This window comes from Oncorhynchus keta, chromosome 17 (genome assembly GCF_023373465.1).
Source record: "Oncorhynchus keta strain PuntledgeMale-10-30-2019 chromosome 17, Oket_V2, whole genome shotgun sequence".
Taxonomy (NCBI): domain Eukaryota; kingdom Metazoa; phylum Chordata; class Actinopteri; order Salmoniformes; family Salmonidae; genus Oncorhynchus; species Oncorhynchus keta.
The window spans coordinates 43,105,045-43,126,029 of NC_068437.1; the positions used below are offsets into that span (position 1 = coordinate 43,105,045).

General features: G+C 45.5%; 1 protein-coding gene across 2 annotated transcripts in view; it reads right to left on the reverse strand.

Moving 5' to 3' along the window:
* Positions 1-10,212, reverse strand: part of LOC118395876 (transcriptional enhancer factor TEF-1-like) — a 109,571-nt gene extending 99,359 nt beyond the window's left edge. For both annotated transcript variants that reach the window (XM_052466125.1, XM_035789900.2), the window contains exons 1-2: positions 10,050-10,212; positions 9,540-9,644 (exon numbers count right to left, since the gene is read on the reverse strand). The gene's annotated coding sequence lies outside the window, so the exon portion shown is untranslated. The remainder of the gene's footprint in view (positions 1-9,539; positions 9,645-10,049) is intronic.
* Between the last annotated feature and the right edge of the window lie 10,773 nt (positions 10,213-20,985).

Sequence of the window (20,985 nt, forward strand, 5' to 3'; positions counted from 1 at the left end):
TGACTGAATAGGCTCTACCAGGAAGGACAGGCCTGGAGGTTGGAGTAATATCAACATGCTCCAAGAAGTGTGAACTCCAGAGCAGCCTGCTGAGTGTTGGAGTAGGATCCTTCCTTGACACTCCGCAGGGTTAGGAGCACGTGGTTTCAATGAGGGCTGTGAACCCTGTGTGTCCCTGGGCTAAACACTGATACAACATCCGTTAAGATAACAGTAACGGTGCTCAGGACGCAAAAAAATAGACCTTTTCAGCACCGCATAATGAAATGTCCAAACCCAATATATTCAAATAGTCAAAGACACCTTTTATTAACCGAAAGAAGTGCAACATAGAGTGATGGGGGCTTCTTTTCTTTAGACTACATCTGACGTCTTGTAAAGAAAGATCTGTCAAAAGAGCTTAGATATCCACTGAAATAGTCTGATACCATATTCCTGTGTATCATAACTGTTAGTACTGAACCAACGTTGAAGTACAGTAAAATAGTATCATAGTGCCAATACCATTGCAGGAACCAAAAATTGTCCTCAATGTATCTGCTATAATAAGGTATTTTTCTTTACTTGTGGTATAAGCAGTACATGCTGTCAATACTACTGTACTGTCCTCAGTCCATGGAAAGGAAGTAGTTGAAGCCTGGATTTCCCATTTCAGAACAGGTCAAAACTCTGTTTGTTTTATCTTCATGCTCTGACTCATGCATTGACGGAAGGTTAGCATATTGCTCTCATGACACATGGTTCGTGGGTCTCTACCATCTGTAGGCTAAACAGCTAACAGGATCTATCACTCTCTCCCCACTGGGATTCTTGGCCTCTAACCCTATTACGGGGCTGAGTCACTGGCTTACTGGTGCTCTTCCATGCCGTCCCTAGGTGGGTTGAGTCACTGACGTGATCTTCCTGTCCGGGTTGGCGCACCCGGACAGATCTTCGTGGGCTATACCCAGCCTTGTCTTAGGGTAGTAGGTTGGTGGTTGAAGATATCCCTCTAGTGGTGTGGGGGCTGTGCTTTGGCAAAATGGGTGGGATTATATCCTGCCTAGCTGGCCCTGTCCGGGGGTATCGTCGGACGGGACGACAGTGTCTCCCGACCCCTCCTGTCTCAGCCTCCAGTATTTATGCTGCAATAGTTTATGTTTCGGGGTCTAGGGTCAGTCTGTTATATGTGGAGTATTTCTCCTGTCTTATCTGATGTCCTGTGTGAATTTAAGTATGCTCCCTCTAATTCTATCTATCTTCTCTCAGAGCACCTGAGCCCTAGGACCATGCCTCAGGACTACCTGGCCTGATGGCTCCTTGCTGTCCCCAGTCCACCTGGTCATGCTGCTACTCCAGCTTCAACTGTTCTGCCTGCGGCTATGGAACCCTGACCTGCTCACTGGACATGCTACCTTGTCCCGGACCTGCTGTTTTGGACTCTCTATCGCACCTGCTGTCTCTAACTCTGAATGATCGGCTATGAAAAGCCAACTGACATGTACTCCTGAGGTGCTGACCTGTTGCACCCTCTACAACCACTGTGATTACTATTATCTGACCCTGCTGGTCATCTATGAACGTTTGAACATCTTGGCCATGTACTCTTATAATCTCCACCTGGCACAGCTAGAAGAGGACTGGCCACCCATCAGAGCCTGGTTCCTCTCCACCCAGCACAGCCAGAAGAGGACTGGCCACCCCTCAGAGCCTGGTTCCTCTCCACCCAGCACAGCCAGAAGAGGACTGGCCACCCCTCAGAGCCTGGTTCCTCTCCACCCGGCACAGCCAGAAGAGGACTGGCCACCCCTCAGAGCCTGGTTCCTCTCCACCCGGCACAGCCAGAAAAGGACTGGCCACCCCTCATAGCCTGGTTCCTCTCCACCCGGCATAGCCAGAAGAGGACTGGCCACCCCTCAGAGCCTGGTTCTAGGTTTCTGCCTTTCTAGGGAGTTTTTCCTAGCCACGTGCTTCTATATCTACATTGCTTTGTCTTTTGGGTTTTAGGCTGGGTTTCTGTATAGCACTTTCTGACATCGGCTGATGTAAAAAGTGTTTTATAAATGTATTTGATTGATTGATCAGGATTTCTATTTTTGGAAAAGGGCCTTAAATGAAGATACATTAAAGCTGTCAGATGCTTTAAATTACGCTGATGCAGTGATTTGTGTCACTTAATTGTATATCAGTAAGAATTAAAGTGGTATAAAGTTTTTCAAGCTTTTGGAGCAATATATATAATCCCATTGATTAAATACAGTGCATTTGGAAAGTATTCAGACCCCTTGACTTTTTCCACATTTTGTTACGTTACAGCCTTATTCTAAAATGGATTAAAATGACTTTTCCCCATACCACTGCCTGGTATGGCAACTGCTCGGCATCTGAGAGGAGGGTAGTACGTATGGCCCACTACATCATTTGGGCAAAGCATCCTGATATCCAGGAACTATATACTAGGTGGTGACAGAGGCAGGCCCCAAAAAATTGTCAAAACTCGGTACCAGAGCGCCAAGCGGTACTGGAGTGCCAAGTTAAGGACCAAAAGGATCCTTAACAGCTTCTACCCCAAGCCATAAGACTGCTGAACAATTAATGAAATGATCCCCCGGACTATTTATATTGACCCCCCTTTGTTTTTACACTGCTGCTACTTGCTGTTTATTATCTATGCATAGTCACTTTACCCCTACCTTCATGTACAAATTACCTCGACTAACCTGTACCCCCACAAATTGACTCGGTACTGATACTCCCTGTATATAGGCTTGTTATTGTTATTTTATTGTGTTACTTTTTGTTGTGAGGGGTGTTGATACTGATGAGAAGGGATAATGAAAGCAACCTCGTCTGTCCTTACCCTTCTAACCCTGTGGTTTGGTGTGTCCTAACCCTACACTTACAGTGGTCTCAATGTTGCTGTACAGGTCCAAAGTGCAGCCAGAAGAAGCTGGCAGGCAGAGGTTCCCTGCAGCTGCAGCTAGACCTGGAGCAGATGCTCAGCTGTATGTTTTTAGGTGGCACCCACCATGTACCTTGTGGAGCTAAAAGAGCAGTGCATCAGACTGTGCTGAAACTCTCCCTTTGTGACACAGAGTATACCTCAGGCGGTTAGAGTGGCCGGCCCTCCTGCAGCCAGGTCCCCGGAGGACGCCCATTGTACCCCTGCTCTCCAAACAAAGCCTGCCCCCATGCCCCTGCACTAGCACTGCAACACACCAGCCCAGTGCACCACGCATTGTTGCTCTAACAAACCTCCCAAATGTATATTTCAAATAAATTTTCTCTGTTCTCTTTTACACTCCATTTACTTTTTGTTGAATTTTCTCTCCCTCCCAAAATACAGCCTTCCTCTGTGGCCACCACACATTTTATTTCCTGCAAGTACCACATAACAAGGCATCTTATCAGGCCAGAGAAATGAGACCTCTCTCTCTCAGACACTCTCTCAGCATTCATTTTCACTACTCTGCGAATAAGACAAGGAAAGGACAGAGGGACCGAATGACACATTGTTAACATTGACAGCTAATTTAGTTTCTATGACTTCTAAAAATGTTTAAAATTGCCATTTAAGACTTTAGAATAGCAGAGGAATGCCCATTTGCAATCAGATGAAATCGTGAGAGATTCTTGTTTTACACAGCAGTGCATCCTTCCCCCACTAAGAAGGTGAATCACCTGTTCACTTGTTTCATAACACTGTGACGAGACCAATGGTTCGTAAAAAGACATGGAAATAACATTTCGTTTTTGGGGATAAAGTCCAGGCATTTCACATCCTGACTCCTCAATTACAGTACATTTACTGTTGAAGAAAAAGCCCTTTATAATAAAGCCATAATAACATTTGCGATGTGGCATAGGTCAGAGTTGAGCAGAGGCATTTTTAGGAACATTGTTAAAAAAACGTTTCATGCAATTCTACGTAAACAAAAAAAATCTTTACAATGTTGTTTTTCAACGTAGCTCATGTTGAGATAGGCTATTGCCAATAGGAGCGCATCGGCCATCACGGTGAGTAGTAGCCTATGGCTTACAACATTAACAATGTCTACACTGTATTTCTGATCAATTTGATGTTATATTAATGGACAAAAAATGTGCTTTTCTTTCAAAAACAAGTACATTTCTAAGTGACCCCAAACTTTTGAACGGTAGTGTATCTGTTGATTGTACAGACAGATTGGTCTTCTCTTTTCAGTAAGCAAAAACAGTACGTTTTTCCCACAATTGTATTTTGAAATTTGTAAAAGGTAAACAGACCAACCATATAAATATAATCCATACACAGCAGTTCCCATTCAAGTCAGAACTGGCAGACATTGCTAGTGTATCCATGAGTTTAATAGTCTAACTGCCAGGGTAATACTGGCAGCCATTGCTAGTGTACCCATGAGTTTAATAGTCTAACTGCCAGGGTAATACTGGCAGCCATTGCTAGTGTATCCATGAGTTTAATAGTCTAACTGCCAGGGTAGTACTGGCAGCCATTGCTAGTGTATCCATGAGTTTAATAGTCTAACTGCCAGGGTAATACTGGCAGCCATTGCTAGTGTATCCATGAGTTTAATAGTCTAACTGCCAGGGTAATACTGGCAGCCATTGCTAGTGTATCCATGAGTTTAATAGTCTAACTGCCAGGGTAATACTGGCAGACATTGCTAGTGTATACATGAGTTTAATAGTCTAACTGCCAGGGTAATACTGGCAGACATTGCTAGTGTATCCATGAGTTTAATAGTCTAACTTCCAGGGTAATACTGGCAGCCATTGCTAGTGTATCCATGAGTTTAATAGTCTAACTGCCAGGGTAATACTGTCAGCCATTGCTAGTCATTTCATGTCATTTCCGGTCACAACTTGCAGGCTTGTTTTTCGAGTTGCTGTGCGTTTTGTTGCCAACCTATTTTGCTACCTGACAACTTTACAGTTTTCATTTTTTAATTACCGTTCATATATTTATTTATTTTTTCCTCAACTTTTTCACTCCGGACGCTTTATCTGGACACGATTCGTCAGGACCTCCAACAGCCGAAGCTAAGTAGTAACATTAACATGATGCCTACTATTTGTAGTCGCTGTACTCGCCTTACGGCGAGGATAGCTGTGCTACAAGCCCAGCTTCAGACGCAATCGTTAGGCAAGGGTAATTTCAGTGTAGGAAAGGATGAAATCGCGTCTGTGCCACCAGTAAGTACAGATAGTAGTATAAATCCCCTGGCACAGTCCCCGCAGCCGGACAACTTTCTCACGGTTTCTGGAAGGAAATGCTGTAGGAAAGCTCAACCGGTGTCGCTCATTCAGCAGACAGAAACTTTCAACCGGTTTTCCCCATTAAGCAGCGGGTCGGAGTCAGAGGCCGAGTCTTCTCTGGTCTCTACTCCTCCCGTTACGGCAGGGGTGTCAAAGTCAAATGGACGGAGGGCCAAATAAAAAATTTAGCTACAAGCCGAGGGCCGGACTGTTCGAATGTTCATTGAAAAATGTTTAAATGACGCATATAGTCTAGTGAACCTAATTGAACCTACTGAAAACCTAACAAATATATTCCAATATGATCAGATAAATAAAGCAATATTTTCTTATGGCTCTGTCAGTAATCTTTAATTTTCAACAGACACAAAAGACAAATTTCCTTTATATAAAAATCCCCATAACATGAACATTAAATGAAAGAAACCGGTATTCAAGGCACCATCAGTAGCCTATATTTTCTATTTTAGCAAAAGTGGGCTAAATTTACTTCAAAGAAAAAAACAATAATAGCAATTTTCTATCATCCACTCAACTGAAATATTTTTAAAATATAATTGGATTGAAATACAATAAAATAAAGTGCAAAAATCTATTAATCAAAAACAACACTTTGTTTAAGGAGAAGTAACATGCAGTGAAAACAAATATTAAACTTTAACTTTTAAACTTGAACTGAGTAAAAACTCTAAATATGTGATTGCACAGTAATGTTCACTTGTTTGAGGTTGAGGGTGATACTTGGTGGTGTCCCATCTTTTCCACAAGTTCATCAATGTTCGGGTAAGGCTCTGAGCTGAGGAAATCCTCAGAATTGAGTGGAGGTGTTCAGCAGTAAGTCGACTTCTGTGTGATGTTTTGTTCAAGTTCATCAAAGAAAACAGTTGTTCACACAGGTATGTGCTGCCAAACATAGACAACGTTTGAGCAGCCTGGATGCGCAGCTGGGGCATTGTCGGGAGGAAACGGGCGAACTCCGCAGCACCCACTGCCGCATATTTTGCCCTCAGTGCATCATTGCATTGGAGGTCAATCAACTCCATTTGGAGGTTTGGTGGTGAGCTTTCCACGTCAACAGCAAATGGGTTACCGAGCAGTTCCAACCTGCTTTTTTGTGCTTCAAAGTCAGCAAATCGGCGTCGAAAGTCAGCGGCAAGCATACATATTTTATCAGCCAACTGTGCGCTCGGGAACGCACTGGTAGAGAGCTTCTCTTTCATGGTCTGGCAGCTGGGAAAGTGGCTCAAATTTTCTTTCCGCATCTGCGTCTCCCACAGAGTCAGTTTGGTTTTAAATGCCTTCACTGTACTGTACATATCAGAGATGACACGATCCCGACCCTGCAGCTGCAAGTTCATTGCATTCAGATGACTCGTAATGTCACACAGAAAAGCCATTTCACACAGAAACATTTCGTCTCGGAGTTGTGTTGTGTCTTTCCCTTTGCTGTCCAAGAACAGACAAATCTCCTCACGAAGCTCGAAACATCTTTGAAGCACCTTTCCCTGGCTTAGCCATCGCACCTCTGTGTGATAAGGCAAATCACCATGCTCCGTTTCTAACTCCGTCAGAAATGCCTTGAACTGGCGGTGATTCAAACCTTTGGCTCTGATAAAGTTAACTGTGCGCGTGATGATGCTCATTACATGCTCCATTTTCAAGGCTTTACCGCACAACGCTTCCTGGTGTATGATACAATGATAAGCTGTCAGCTCACCTGTCGCGTTTTCCTCTTGCATCTTTTCCCGTATCTTCGCCACCAGTCCGCTCCTGTGTCCACATCGCAGGTGCTCCGTCGGTTGTCAAACCCACGAGTTTTTCCCAAGGCAGCTCCATCTCATTTACACATCTTGACACCTCTTCATACAAATCATGCCCCGTAGTTGTGCCATGCATAGGACGTAAAGCCAAAAACTCCTCTGTCACGCTTAGGCTGGAGTCCACTCCATGGATGAAAATTGACAACTGGGCAATGTCAGAAATGTCGGTGCTCTCATCCACAGCCAAGGAATATGCAATGAAATCTTTTCCCTTTTTCACAAGCTGCTCTTTTAGATTGATGGACAACTGGTCTACTCTCTCGGCAATGGTGTTTCTGCTCAGACTCACATTTAAAAAGAGTTGCCTTTTTTCTGGGCAAACTTCGTCACAAACTTTAATCATGCAGTTTTTGATGAAATCCCCCTCCGTAAATGGCCGGGCTGATTTAGCGATCTCTTCTGCCAAAATAAAACTGGCCTTGACAGCAGCCTGGCCTTGTGATTTGGCTTTTTTGAACAGAGCCTGTCGAGATTTGAGGCCTCGTTTTAATTCCTCTGCCTTTTGTAGCCTTTGTTCCATGTCCATATTCTTGTTTTTGTCCGCGTGTTTCGTTTCATAATGTCGTCTCAGATTATACTCTTTCAGTACCGCCACACTTTCTCCACACAGAAGACACACAGGTTTTCCAGCTACCTCCGTGAACAAATACTCCGACTCCCACCTTGTTTGAAACCCCGGTTCTCAGTGTCCACCTTCCGTTTTGCCATTTTTGATGGGTATCTGAAAGTTAATTTTACTGTGATGCTGACAACTGCTGTGCCAATAAATATTGAAATGAAGCAGCCTACTGCTCGGTGCGTCACCGTTGCATTGTGGGAAATGTAGTATTGGTGCGTGTAAAAGATCTGCGGGCTGCCGGCTTGCTGCGGTCTGCGGGCCGGTTCTAATAATAAATCAAGATCATCCCAGGGTATTGAGATAAACTTTTGTTATTGACCAAACACTTATTTTCCACCATAATTTGCAAATAAATTCATAGAAAATCCTACAATGTGATTTTCTGGATTTTTTTTCTCATTTTGTCTGTCATAGTTGAAGTGTACCTATGATGAAAATTACAGGCCTCTCTCATCTTTTTAAGTGGGATAACTTGCACAATTGGTGTCTGACTAAATACTTTTTTTGCCCCACTGTATACTGTATATATTTCCTTAATGTGTTTTTTGCTCCCTCTTAGGCCCCCCACTGGCCCAGGAGCTTCAGCCCTGCATTAATCCTGCCCTGTTTCTAAGGCTGTACAAAGAAGAAAAAATAGCTGGCGACTCAATCAACCACATTGTAATGCCATTGATTAGCTAAATGAACAGATAGCACTGACTAGGCACACAGGAGCCATATGGTGCTTCAACCACTACTGCCTGTTTCTGGTATAACAATAGGCTGGCCTAGACAGTGAGGCAGCCAAACAAATGGTCGTTAGTCCCCATTTGCACTGCGCAGAGGGGTAAGCGCAAATGTCAGGATTTGCATTTTTTCCCCATCTACAGGTGCATGAAGTACTGAAACCAGATGTCAACGGACTGGAGAATAGGATGGTTTGCCCATGGTGATTCAACAGCTCCATTCACTCATAGCCTAAACACAACAAAGACAATAAAATGCCCCCTTTCCATTTCTTCCTCCCCTTGTCCAATTTCCACACAGTCCTCTACTCCCAGAAGTAACTCGTTTTGCACCTGCCAACATCCCTCTGATTTCAGAAGAGGTTTCATCTTCAATATACCTCTTGGCTAGACAAAATATTTATTTCAAGCTTTATTTTAAATGTAACAACTAATAAAGTCTACTTTTAGGAAAGTGATAATCACATTAACTTTAGTGACATACCAATGGTCTGATTGAAAAACTGTTTCATAACACATCACGCAGGAAACAAATACAGACAAGTAAACCTGAATACTTGATGACATTAGATTCAAGCCAGTACTTCATTGAAGATATCACTGAATTATCTAAATGAGATGAGATGTTTCACATTGTGCCAAAAAGTAGTAGAATTAAAATGTAACTTCAGAAAGCAGGTTATTAACATTTCATTAAGCATGATCAAAACCAAATTCTAATTGCTGGCATATTTTCTCTGATGAGAGAATGGTGATTAATGCAGTATTTCAAAGCATTTAATCACAGCACTGATAAACCAAATTACAAAAATATTTTCAGTTATAAGATGATGTTCAAGCCTCTAGTTTCTTGCCCAGATTCATGAAATCACGGGAGGGTAGTACAGGTGCAGCAGTACACAAGTGAATCATTAACAAAGGCTGCTCTGTATAAACTTTCTCATTCACACATAATACACCAGATCATTTTTTCATTATTTTAACTATGTTTATTTAATATGGGAAATGTAAAACTAACTTTTAAGGAAAAGTCATTCGGGGGTAAATATCATACCCAACAATAATTCCACACGCAACAAGTTACAATATTTATATCAACGAAATTGTATATTGGAAGAATACAATGTATATTCTACTTACAGTTATCAAAGGGCCAAATGAAAACCCGAGGATGCAACAAGTCCTTCTGACTCGTATGCTTTGTTGCGCACAGAAAGCAAAATATCGCTGACGGCAACTCCCTGCCTGTACGGGGAAAAACACAAAGATAATAACTTAGACGAATGTAATGTAACGAATGTGTTCTACAGTACTTGGTGGATATACTGTTGCAATGTCCAATATTTTCTTCAGGAAAAATGTCAAAAATGTCAAAGATGTTCATGCATTGTCGGACGACGTCTATGGACAAAGTGAGAGACAGCTCTCCGACGTAGGCTCCAGCCAGCCAATATGGCACGTTCGCATAGTTTCTACAATTTATTTCACAAGTGGCTTAATTCTATTTCATACATAAGATACCTATTTGTGATATAGTAATCAACCTTCAATATTTATTTTCCAATTAAATCTGACCACTTTTGATTTTCCAGTAATCTACTATACAAACGCACCACAATAACTTTTCGTAAAAAGTAGTAGCAAACTTACCTTAAACCTCTATTATGGTTAATTGTAACAATTTTCGCTGTATTTCGGTTTTGCTGTAAGGGCTGAGATGTTGTTGTTTTTTAGAACTGCCAAGGATTTTTTTCTTCAGACCAGCCGGCTGAAGTGTGTAAAATTCACTGCGCATCTACAGAGATGTGAAGTATGCCCGGAATGAGAGCAGGAATGAAATTAACTCAAAGATGGAGTTTGTGGGGCGGGGCGAGAGTGGCGTCATCATAAACTCTGATGCCACTGAGCCATACGGGTGGGAGGGACTGCACTTTCAACAAAACAGTACTGCACCCAAACTCCATTCAAAGAAACGGAAAAAAACTGTGAGCATATTATACTATATACTATCACTCTGTGATTTTTCTGTTTAGAAAAAAAATAACACTTAGATTCCAAGAATGATCCACCAACTAATATGATTGTTGGGTGACAATATATTATCAATATTTTTTTTAAATTTACCTTTATTTAACCAGGCAAGTCAGTTAAGAACACATTCTTATTTTCAATGACGGCCTGGGAACAGTGGGTTAAATGCCTGTTCAGGGGCAGAACGACAGATTTGTACCTTGTCAGCTCGGGGGTTTGAACTCACAACCTTCCGGTTGCGAGTCCAACGCTCTAACCACTAGGCTACGCTACGTCTTTCCAAACATATTTAGTAAAAAGTAAACCTGGCTGTTAGAATTGATTATGTAGCCTAAGAGATAATGTTCCTGTCCAAGTTTATTTTCAAGTTACCTAGCAATGCAGCTGCATTGTTATTATCATGGCATGTTTGTTTGTGTCACTATAATCTTCCCCCCTGCATCATATCAAATCAAAGCAAATATTATTTGTCACATGCACGTGTTTAGCAGATGTTATTGCGGGTGTACCGAAATGCTTGTGTTTCTAACTCCAACAGTGCAGTAATATCTAACAAGTAATATTTAACAATTTCACAACAAAACACCCAATACACACAAATCTAAAGTAAAGGAATTAAGAATATATAAATATTTGGGTGAGCAATGTCAGAGCGGGATATACTAAGATACAGTAGAATAGGATAGAATACAGTATATACATATGGGATGAGTAACGCAAAATATGTCAACATTATTAAAGGGACTAGTGTTCCATTATTAAAGTGGCCAGTGATTTCAAGTCGATGTATGTGCTAGTGAACTGTACCTCCAACTGAGCCAACTTCTGACCTGCTCAACAAAGCATGGCTTTGACCATTGTAAAAGGCTCATAAATGGACAGGGTGTTTTTACAACCACTTGTTTTCTTATGTGTAAAAACAAACTACTCAATCAATCACAGGAAGATCAACCCACTCAAGTAGAGTATAGCGAAAAATGGCTGTCACGATGTGATGCACCCCTCTTCGGGATGGCATGGGAGAGCACTAGCAAGCCAGTGACTCAGTAAGGGGGGTTTGTCACTCCTGTGCCTTGCCGTTCACCTTCGCTCCCCTGGGCCAGACTACACTCAATCATAGGACCTACTGAAGAGATGTCTTCAGTAAAGTCTTAAAGGTTGAGACCGATTCCACGTCTCACCTGGATAGGCAGACCATTCCATAAAAAATAAAGCTCTATAGGAAAGCCCTGCCTCCAGGAATAGTAAGGAGGCCTGCGTCTTGTGACCATAACATACATGTAGGTATGTACGGCAGGACCAAATGGTGATGGGTAGGACCAAGTCCATGTAATGCTTTGTAGGTTAGAAGTAAAACCTTGAAATCAGCCTTAGCCTTGGCAGGAAGCCAATGTAGCGGCCATTTCTTAAATCACTCACAGTGATACACACACACAGGATAATGTGGTGCACTGCAAATATAATGCACAAGCAGAGACATTTTTACAGAAGCAGAAACGTTATTAAAGTCTCATTTTCAAGCACAGATATCCTTGCCTGTCCATAAGTGTGTAACCTGTTGATGGTTATTGTTTTCGCTGACTAAGGTTGACCCCCCTCACCCTGAGGTCAGGGGTTAAATGTGACCTTTACTAAGCCATGTTTTGAGAAGAACAGATAGATCATGGGAATTAAATCCTTAATATAAAATCTGGATAGGGGGAACTTGATATGCTGTTGTATAATAAACATGTTATGGTGCTCTGTCTTAATTCATTTTCTCCCTGCCTTGGCCAGTGACAGTCCCATGGTTGCAGTATCATTAAGTGGCTACTTGATTTGAACATCATTTGTCATTGAGAGAAGATCTGGAAAATGAGATCTGTGTGTGAGCAGTCGCCCTCTTGTGGTCAGAGGAAAGCAGTGTTGACGGGGGTAAATAGAATGACAGGAAGGGATGCGGCTATGCTTGAGCATCTAAATGCTTTCAGATCATTGCCAATTGAGCCTCTGGGACAGTAAATTTAATTTGAGCCCTACAGTGATTGAGAATAATTTCATTTCTCATTTCTTCCATGCAACATAAATTCACTTGCATTCATTATTACACTGTCGTTATACCAGAAGGTCATCTTAGGAGACATAAATATGACGGTTATCAATGCAAGCAGGTTTAGGATTTTACGACAATTAAAGCTCATAGTGGACTAAGCAGGACTTCAGGTTAATTGTAAACGATCATATAACCCACTGTTTCTATAACTTAGATGAAGTCGCATTCACTCTGCACATTCATGAATTACAAATGGTCTGATGAAAGAAGGGTATGTACATTCATTGGATGACTGTGGTTCTTCTCGGGGATTGTGTTACAGGATAACAGGTTAGCAGCAGGCCTTTTCAAATGGGACATTTGAAGAGGTTGATGTCACGTTACACGTAAACACATGGATATGTTTGTGCACCAATCGTCTCTCTGATTCATAGTCCACAGGGCTGCCTGTAATGTTATGGATGAATGCCCCAGCCTTCGATGTTGGCCCTGGTTTCTTAAGAGCATGTGAATATCCCAACAGAGTGAAGCCGGGTCACATGACCCATAACGAAAGCAGCCTAACGGAGCAGACATTGTCTATTTCGTTATCATGTTTAGCCTAGATGTGTTTAGCCATGTCCAAAAATAAATGATCAATCCTCACATGCAAATAAAAAGGGGGCCCGAGGTATCAAATTATTTTCTTTACATCTCTGCCAATGGTCCCTTAGTTCTCCTCTCCTGTGCTCTCTACATTATAAGGCATGCTGCTTGTTTCTAGAGGTGAGGTGTGAGAGGCAGATGCACAAACACTAGCTCTCTTGTGAGGACAGGTAATGAAGGAATAAAGGCAGAGAGGGATGTGGAGCGAGAGGGGTAATTGCCCTCTAACGGGGAAACCACTAGCATCCATGAGTCAAGACATCTTTACAAGAGCAGTTCATTACTCTGGTGTTCTTTTCTGGTATATTTTCTCTCTATTGGGTGGTAGTGTACTCAAATATATTGCGAAAACTACAAAATAAAAGCACAGCTGTATTCTCTTCTTACAGTGACATTGTCACGAGTCCGACCGAGGGTGTTTCCCCTTCCCGGGCGGTTGGCGCTCGGCGGTCGTCATCACCGGCCTATTAGCTGCCACTGATTGTTTTTCCTCTCCCTCCTTGTATGTTTAGTGGTAGCACCTGTTCATGTGTAATCAGTTAATTAGTTTGTCTTTATTAGACAGCCGGCCCGCCTGGTTGTTGTGCGGGATTATTTCAGTGTAACCTTCGGCTCTGTTGTAGAGGTACGTGTTAGTGCCTGGTCGTTACTTTTTCCGTTGTACATGCTCATTCCCTGTGTTTGGGGCCGTTACTATTGTGAGTACCCTGTGGTGCGTTGGCGCTATTAAAGACGCACAGCTTTGCACTCACTGTCTCCTGCGTTTGACTCCACACACCTACGACACCTGAAGTGTTACAGAATCCCGCACCTAAATCAAATTGAATGGAGTCAGCAGGAGCAGCAGCCAACCCTCTCCCATCGATGGAGGAACGGGTTCTCCACCACACCACCGTTCTCCATCGGATCGGATCCGCGATGGATCAAGTGATGGAGAGAATGGACCGATGGGAGAGGAGTGGTCTCCTCTCTCCACCTTCGGCACCCCGACTCCGGACTCCCCATCACTCGACTCCAGCACCCTCCGTCTGACGCTACCGAGGGCTTATGATGGAGCGGCGGGTTGCCAGGGTTTCTGCTTCAGCTGGAGCTATACCTGGCCACCGTTAGACCCACTCCCTCAGGAGCGGAGAGGGTGAGTGTCCTCATCTCCTGCCTCACGGGTCGTGCTCTGGAGTGGGCGAACGCAGTCTGGAAAGGCCCAGACTCAGCGCGGGAGCACTACCCAGAGTTTTCCTGCCGCTTCCGTGCCGTGTTTGATCACCCTCTAGACGGCCGAGCGGTGGGAGAATCGACTTTTTCATCTCAGGCAGGAGATGAGGAGCGCCCAGGATTACGCTGGAGTTCCGGACCTTGGCAGCCGGATCTGGGTGGAACGACAGGGCCCTTATGGACCACTACAGGTGTAGTCTCCGAGAGGACGTCCGCCGGGAGTTAGCGTGTCGGGACACCACTCTGTCACTGGATCAGCTGATTGACATGTCCATTCGACTGGACAATCTGCTGGCTGCCCGCGAAATGCGTTCAGAGAGGGTCCTGTGCGTTCCACCACCCAGCCCCTCCGCTCCCATTCCGATGGAGTTGGGAGGGGCTGCGCCGGGGTACCGGAGGAGGAGGCCTTCCCTGCACCAACTGTGGTCGGAGAGGACACACGTCTGATCGGTGCTGGGGGTCCGTCTGGGAGTAGAGATGGCAGGCGGAACGCTTCTCGGTCACCCCAGGTGAGTCAGCATCAGACTCACCCAGAATCCCTTGTTGGCCATATGTTTGTCTTAATCTCTTTCCTTCACTTTTTTCCCTCTTCCCAGCATAGGGCGCTAGTCGATTCAGGCGCAGCTGGGAACTTTATGGATCGCGGACTCGCCCTTAAGTTAGGGGTTCCGCTGGTGCCGATAGATTCTCCTTTCCCCGTGCACTCCCTAGATAGCCGGCCATTAGGGTCAGGGATGGTCGGGGAGACCACGGTCCCACTGGACATGGTGACGCAGGGGAATCATAGGGAGCGTATCAGTTTTTTTATTATTGATTCGCCTGCGTTTCCAGTGGTGCTGGGGACTCCCTGGCTGGCCCGGCACAATCCTAAAATTTCGTGGAGACAAGGGTTCTCCAGGGGTGGTCAGAGGAGTGTTCTGGAAGGTGTTTGGGAGTTTCCATCGGTGCCACGTCGGTGGAGAGTCCAGACCAGGGTTCCACGGTGTGCATTCCCCCGAGTATGCCGATTTGGCAATCGCTTTCAGTAAAGTGAAAGCGACTAAATTACCACCTTATCGACCGGGAAGGGATTGTACGATAGATCTCCAGGTAGACGCTGCGCTTCCCAAGAGTCATGTGTACCCGCTGTCCCAGGAGGAGACGTTGGCAATGGAGACATATGTCACGGAGTCGCTGGGACAGGGGTACATTCGGCCCTCCATTTCACCCGTCTCCTCGAGTTTCTTTTTGTGAGGAAAAAGGAGGGAGGTTTGCGTCCGTGTATCGATTATAGAGGTCTAAACGCCATCACAGTGGGGTATAGTTACCCTCTACCTCTCATCGCTACGGCGGTGGAATCGTTCCACGGAGCGCAGTTCTTCACAAAACTGGATCTCAGGAGCGCGTATAGTCTGGTGCGTATTCGGAAGGGAGACGAGTGGAAAACCGCATTTAGTACTACATCCGGCCACTATGAGTACCTCGTCATGCCGTATGGGTTAAAGAATGCTCCAGCCGTTTTCCAATCCTTTGTAGACGAGATTCTCAGGGACCTGTGCGGGCAGGGAGTGGTTGTTTATATCGATGACATTCTGATCTACTCGGCCACTCACACCGCGCATGTGTCTCTGGTGCGCAAAGTGCTTGGAAGACTGCTGGAGCATGACCTATACGTCAAGGCTGAGAAATGCGTGTTCTCTAAACGAGCCGTCTCTTTTCTGGGATATCGCATTTCCACCTCGGGGTGGTGATGGAGGGTGACCGCATTAGGGCCGTGCGTAATTGGCCGACTCCAACCACGGTAAAGGAGGTGCAGCGGTTTTTGGGTTTTGCCAACTACTACCGGAGGTTTATCCGGGGTTTTGGCCAGATAGCGGCTCCCATTACCTCACTGCTGGGGGGGGGCCCGGTGCGATTGCAGTGGTCAGCACAGGCGGACAGAGCATTCAACAAGTTGAAGGCGCTGTTCACTGATGCGCCCGTGTTGGCGCATCCGGATCCCTCTCTAGCATTTATAGTGGAGGTGGACGCGTCCGAGGCTGGGGTGGGTGCCGTGCTATCACAGCGCTCGGGTACGCCACCAAAACTCCGCCCCTGCGCTTTCTTCTCAAGGAAGCTCAGCCCAGCGGAGCGTAACTATGATGTGGGGGACCGGGAGTTGCTAGCGGTGGTTAGAGCTCTGAAGGTGTGGAGACACTGGCTTGAGGGGGCTAAGCACCCTTTTCTCATCTGGACCGACCACCAGAATCTGGAGTATATTCGGGCTGCAAGGAGACTTAACCCACGTCAGGCAAGGTGGGCCATATTCTTCACCCGGTTCCGGTTTACTTTGTCTTATAGACCGGGCTCCCAGAACGTGAAGGCTGACGCACTGTCCCGCCTTTACGACACCGAGGATGGGTCCACCGAACCTACTCCCATCCTTCCCGCCTCTAAGCTGGTAGCCCCAGTGGTATGGGAGGTGGACTCGGACATCGAGCGGGCGTTACGGGCTGAACCCGCGCCTCCTCAGTGTCCAGCGGGGCGAAGGTACGTGCCGCTTGATGTTCGGGACAAGCTGATTCGGTGGGCTCACGTCCTACCCTCCTCGGGTCACCCTGGGGTGACGAGGACAGTGGGGAGCCTTCAGGGGAGGTATTGGTGGCCTACGTTGGTTAAGGACGTTAAGGGTTATGTCTCCTCTTGCTCAGTGTGCGCTCAGAGTAAGGCTCCTAGGCACCTTCCTAGAGGGAAGCTACAACCCCTCCCCGTTCCACAGCGGCCATGGTCACATCTGTCCATAGATTTCCTGACCGATCTTCCGCCGTCTCAGGGAACACCGCGGTTCTAGTGATTGTGGATCGGTTTTCTAAGTCCTGCCGTCTCCTCCCGTTGCCCGGTATCCCTACAGCCCTGCAGACTGCGGAGGCATTATTTACCCATGTCTTTCGGCACTACGGGGTGCCGGAGGACATCGTTTCTGATCGGGGCCCCCAATTCACGTCTCGGGTATGGAGAGCGTTCATGGGCACGCTTGGGGGTCTCTGTCAGCCTGACCTCCGGTTATCACCCCGAGAGTAATGGGCAGGTGGAGAGATTGAACCAGGAGGTGGGTAGGTTTCTGCGGTCGTATTGCCAGGATCGGCCAGGGGAGTGGGCACGATACATTCCCTGGGCTGAAATGGCTCAGAACTCACTACGCCACTCCTCTACTAACGTGTCCCCTTTTCAGTGTGTGTTGGGATACCAGCCGGTCCTGGCACCATGGCATCCGAGCCAGACCGAGGCTCCTGCGGTGGAGGAATGGGTACAGCGCTCCAAGGAGACCTGGAGGGCCGTCCAGGAATCTCTACGACAAGCGAGTGGACGGCAGAAGAGGAGTGCTGACCGCCACCGCAGTGAGGCCCCGTGTTTGTACCGGGGACAGGGTCTGGCTCTCGACCCGAAACCTACCTCTCCGCTTGCCCTGCCGGAAGCTGGGTCCGCAGTGTGTAGGGCCCTTTAAAGTCCTGAGGAGAATAAACGAGGTGTGTTATCGATTACAACTCCCTTCCTATTATCGTATTAACCCCTCGTTTCATGTGTCTCTCCTCAGGCCGGTGGTAGCTGGTCCCCTGCAGGACAGTGAGGTACCGGAGGTCCCTCCCCCCCCTCTGGACATCGAGGGGACCCCGGCGTACACGGTCCGGGCCATTCTGGACTCAAGACGCCGGGTGAGGGGCCTGCAGTACCTCGTGGACTGGGAGGGGTACGGTCCGGAGGAGAGGTGCTGGGTACCGGTGAGGGACATCTTGGATCCATCCATGTTGAGGGATTTCCATCGCCTCCATCCGGATCGCCCTGCACCTCGTCCTCCGGGCGACCTCGAGGCCGGTGTCGGCGCGCTGCGGGAGCCGCGCGTCAGGAGGGGGTACTGTCACGAGTCCGACCGAGGGTGTTTCCCCTTCCCGGGCGGTTGGCGCTCGGCGGTCGTCATCACCGGCCTATTAGCTGCCACTGATTGTTTTTCCTCTCCCTCCTTGTATGTTTAGTGGTAGCACCTGTTCATGTGTAATCAGTTAATTAGTTTGTCTTTATTAGACAGCCGGCCCGCCTGGTTGTTGTGCGGGATTATTTCAGTGTAACCTTCGGCTCTGTTGTAGAGGTACGTGTTAGTGCCTGGTCGTTACTTTTTCCGTTGTACATGCTCATTCCCTGTGTTTGGGGCCGTTACTATTGTGAGCACCCTGTGGTGCGTTGGCGCTATTAAAGACGCACAGCTTTGCACTCACTGTCTCCTGCGTTTGACTCCACACACCTACGACACCTGAAGTGTTACAGACATCCAAATATCATATAGCTAAAAGGCACATGGCCTAATACATTGGCACACCGGGTAACCTTCAAATGATAAAATACAGAAATAACCTAGTTTCCCAACCAGTGACCACCTGCTACCAATCTTTAATAGTATTGTCGAGGTCACTCAGCTCTATTGTAGAAATATACGACAGGACATATTCCGGAAAGCTGAGACATGCTACAAACACTGTTCTAATCAAACCTTCCAAAATATCATATACTGTTCTAAAGAGGGAGAAGTGAGTTTGAGACCTATGGTAACATGACAGTAATGGAATAACATTCAATCAGCACAATATCCACAGATTGACTGTTTTATTTCAGGATTAACAGATAAGTAATACAAACTATGGATAAATTAACTCTATTAACCTACCTACAGTAATTCAAGTACTGTGTATATGGATTGTAGTGTATATAATTTCAAACACAGTGTTTGCACAACCAAGTCTGACAGATTTTCACACCTTTAGACAGCTGCAAAAGGATAGCTTCAGTTTATAAAATTAGTGTTTTAACATTTAAACATTTAGTAATTTCATTTAGTTATAATTTTTTTAATCACATATGATACCTGAAAAACTTAAGTAAAATAACTTAGTAAAATCAGTCACCACTTTAAGTGGTGTCTTCCTAGTAATGGCATACAGTATGTTTAAATGAAGGCACTTATCAAGGATTAGAAAGGGAAAGGGGAATAGTTGTACAACAATGCATTCAACTGAAATGTGTCTTCCGCATTTAACCCAACCTCTGAATCAGAGAGGTGCGGGGGGGGGCTGCCTTAATCGACAACCACGTCGTCGGCACCCAGTGGAAACAAGTAATGAAAGTGGAGAAGGGTAAGTGAATGAAAACAAGTTCATCACTACATCAACCTTTTGAAAGAACATTTTTTGTTTTGTTTTCTTCAATTCAATTCAATTCAATTTTACCCCTTTTTCTCCCCAATTTCGTGATATCCAATTGTTTTTAGTAGCTACTATCTTGTCTCATCGCTACAACTCCCGTAGGGCCTCGGGAGAGACGAAGGTTGAAAGTCATGCGTCCTCCGAAAAACACAACCCAACCAAGCCGCACTGCTTCTTAACACAGCGCGCACCCAACCCGGAAGCCAGCCGCACCTGGCAACCTTGGTTAGCGCACACTGCGCCCAGCCCGCCACAGGAGACGCTGGTGCGCGATGAGACAAGGACATCCCTACAGGCCAAGCCCTCCCTAACCCGGACGACGCTAGGCCAATTGTGCGCCGCCCCACGATCCTCCCGGTCGCGGCCGGTTACGACAGAGCCTGGGCGCGAACCCAGAGTCTCTGATGGCACAGCTGGCGCTGCAGTACAGCGCCCTTAACCATTTTAAAGACTAAAAGAGCAATTATCATCAATAAAAATACCAATAAAAAAACAATCATACAATGACTGTTTTACCTAGACTTTTATGAACAAAATATATACAGTACCAGTCAAAAGTTGACACACCCACTCATTCAATGGTTTTTCTTTATTTTTACTATTTTCTACATTATAGAATAATAGTGAAGACATCCAAACTATGAAATAACATATATGGAATCATGTAGTAACCCCCAAAAAGTTTTAGATTCTTCAAAGTAGCCACCCTTTGCCTTGATGACAGCTTTGCACACTCTTAGCATTCTCTCAACCAGCTTCACCTGGAATGCTTTTCCAATAATCTTCAAGGAGTTCCCACATATGCGGAGCACTTGTTAGCTGCGTTTCCTTGGCTCTGTGGTCCTTCCTCATCCCAAACCATCTGAATTGGGTTGAGGTCAGGTGATTGTGGTTCACACAGTCTCCTCTGAACAGCTGATGTTGAGATGTGTCTGTTACTTGAACTCTGTGAAGCATTTATTTGGGCTGCAATCTGAGGTGCAGTTAACTCTAATGAACTTATCCCCTGTAGCAGAAGTAATTCTGGGTCTTCCTTTCCTTAGAGCCAGTTTCATCATAGCGCTTGATGGTTTTTGCAACTGCTCTTGAAGAAACTTTAAAAGTTCTTGACATTTTCCAGATTGACTGACCTGCCTTATAATGATGGACTGTCGTTTCTCTTTGCTTATTTGAGCTGTTCTTGCCATAATATGGACTTGGTCTTTTACCAAATAGGGCTTTCTTCTGTATACCAACCATACCTTGTCACAACACAACTGACTGCCTCAAATGCATTAAGGAAAGAAATTCCACAAATTAACTTTTAACAAGGCACACCTGTTAATTGAAATGCATTCCAGGTGACTACCACATTAAGCTGGTTGAGAGAATGCTAAGAGTGTGCAAAGCTGTCATCAAGGGAAAGGGTGGCTACATTGAAGAATCTCAAATATATTTTCATTTGTTTTAACACTTT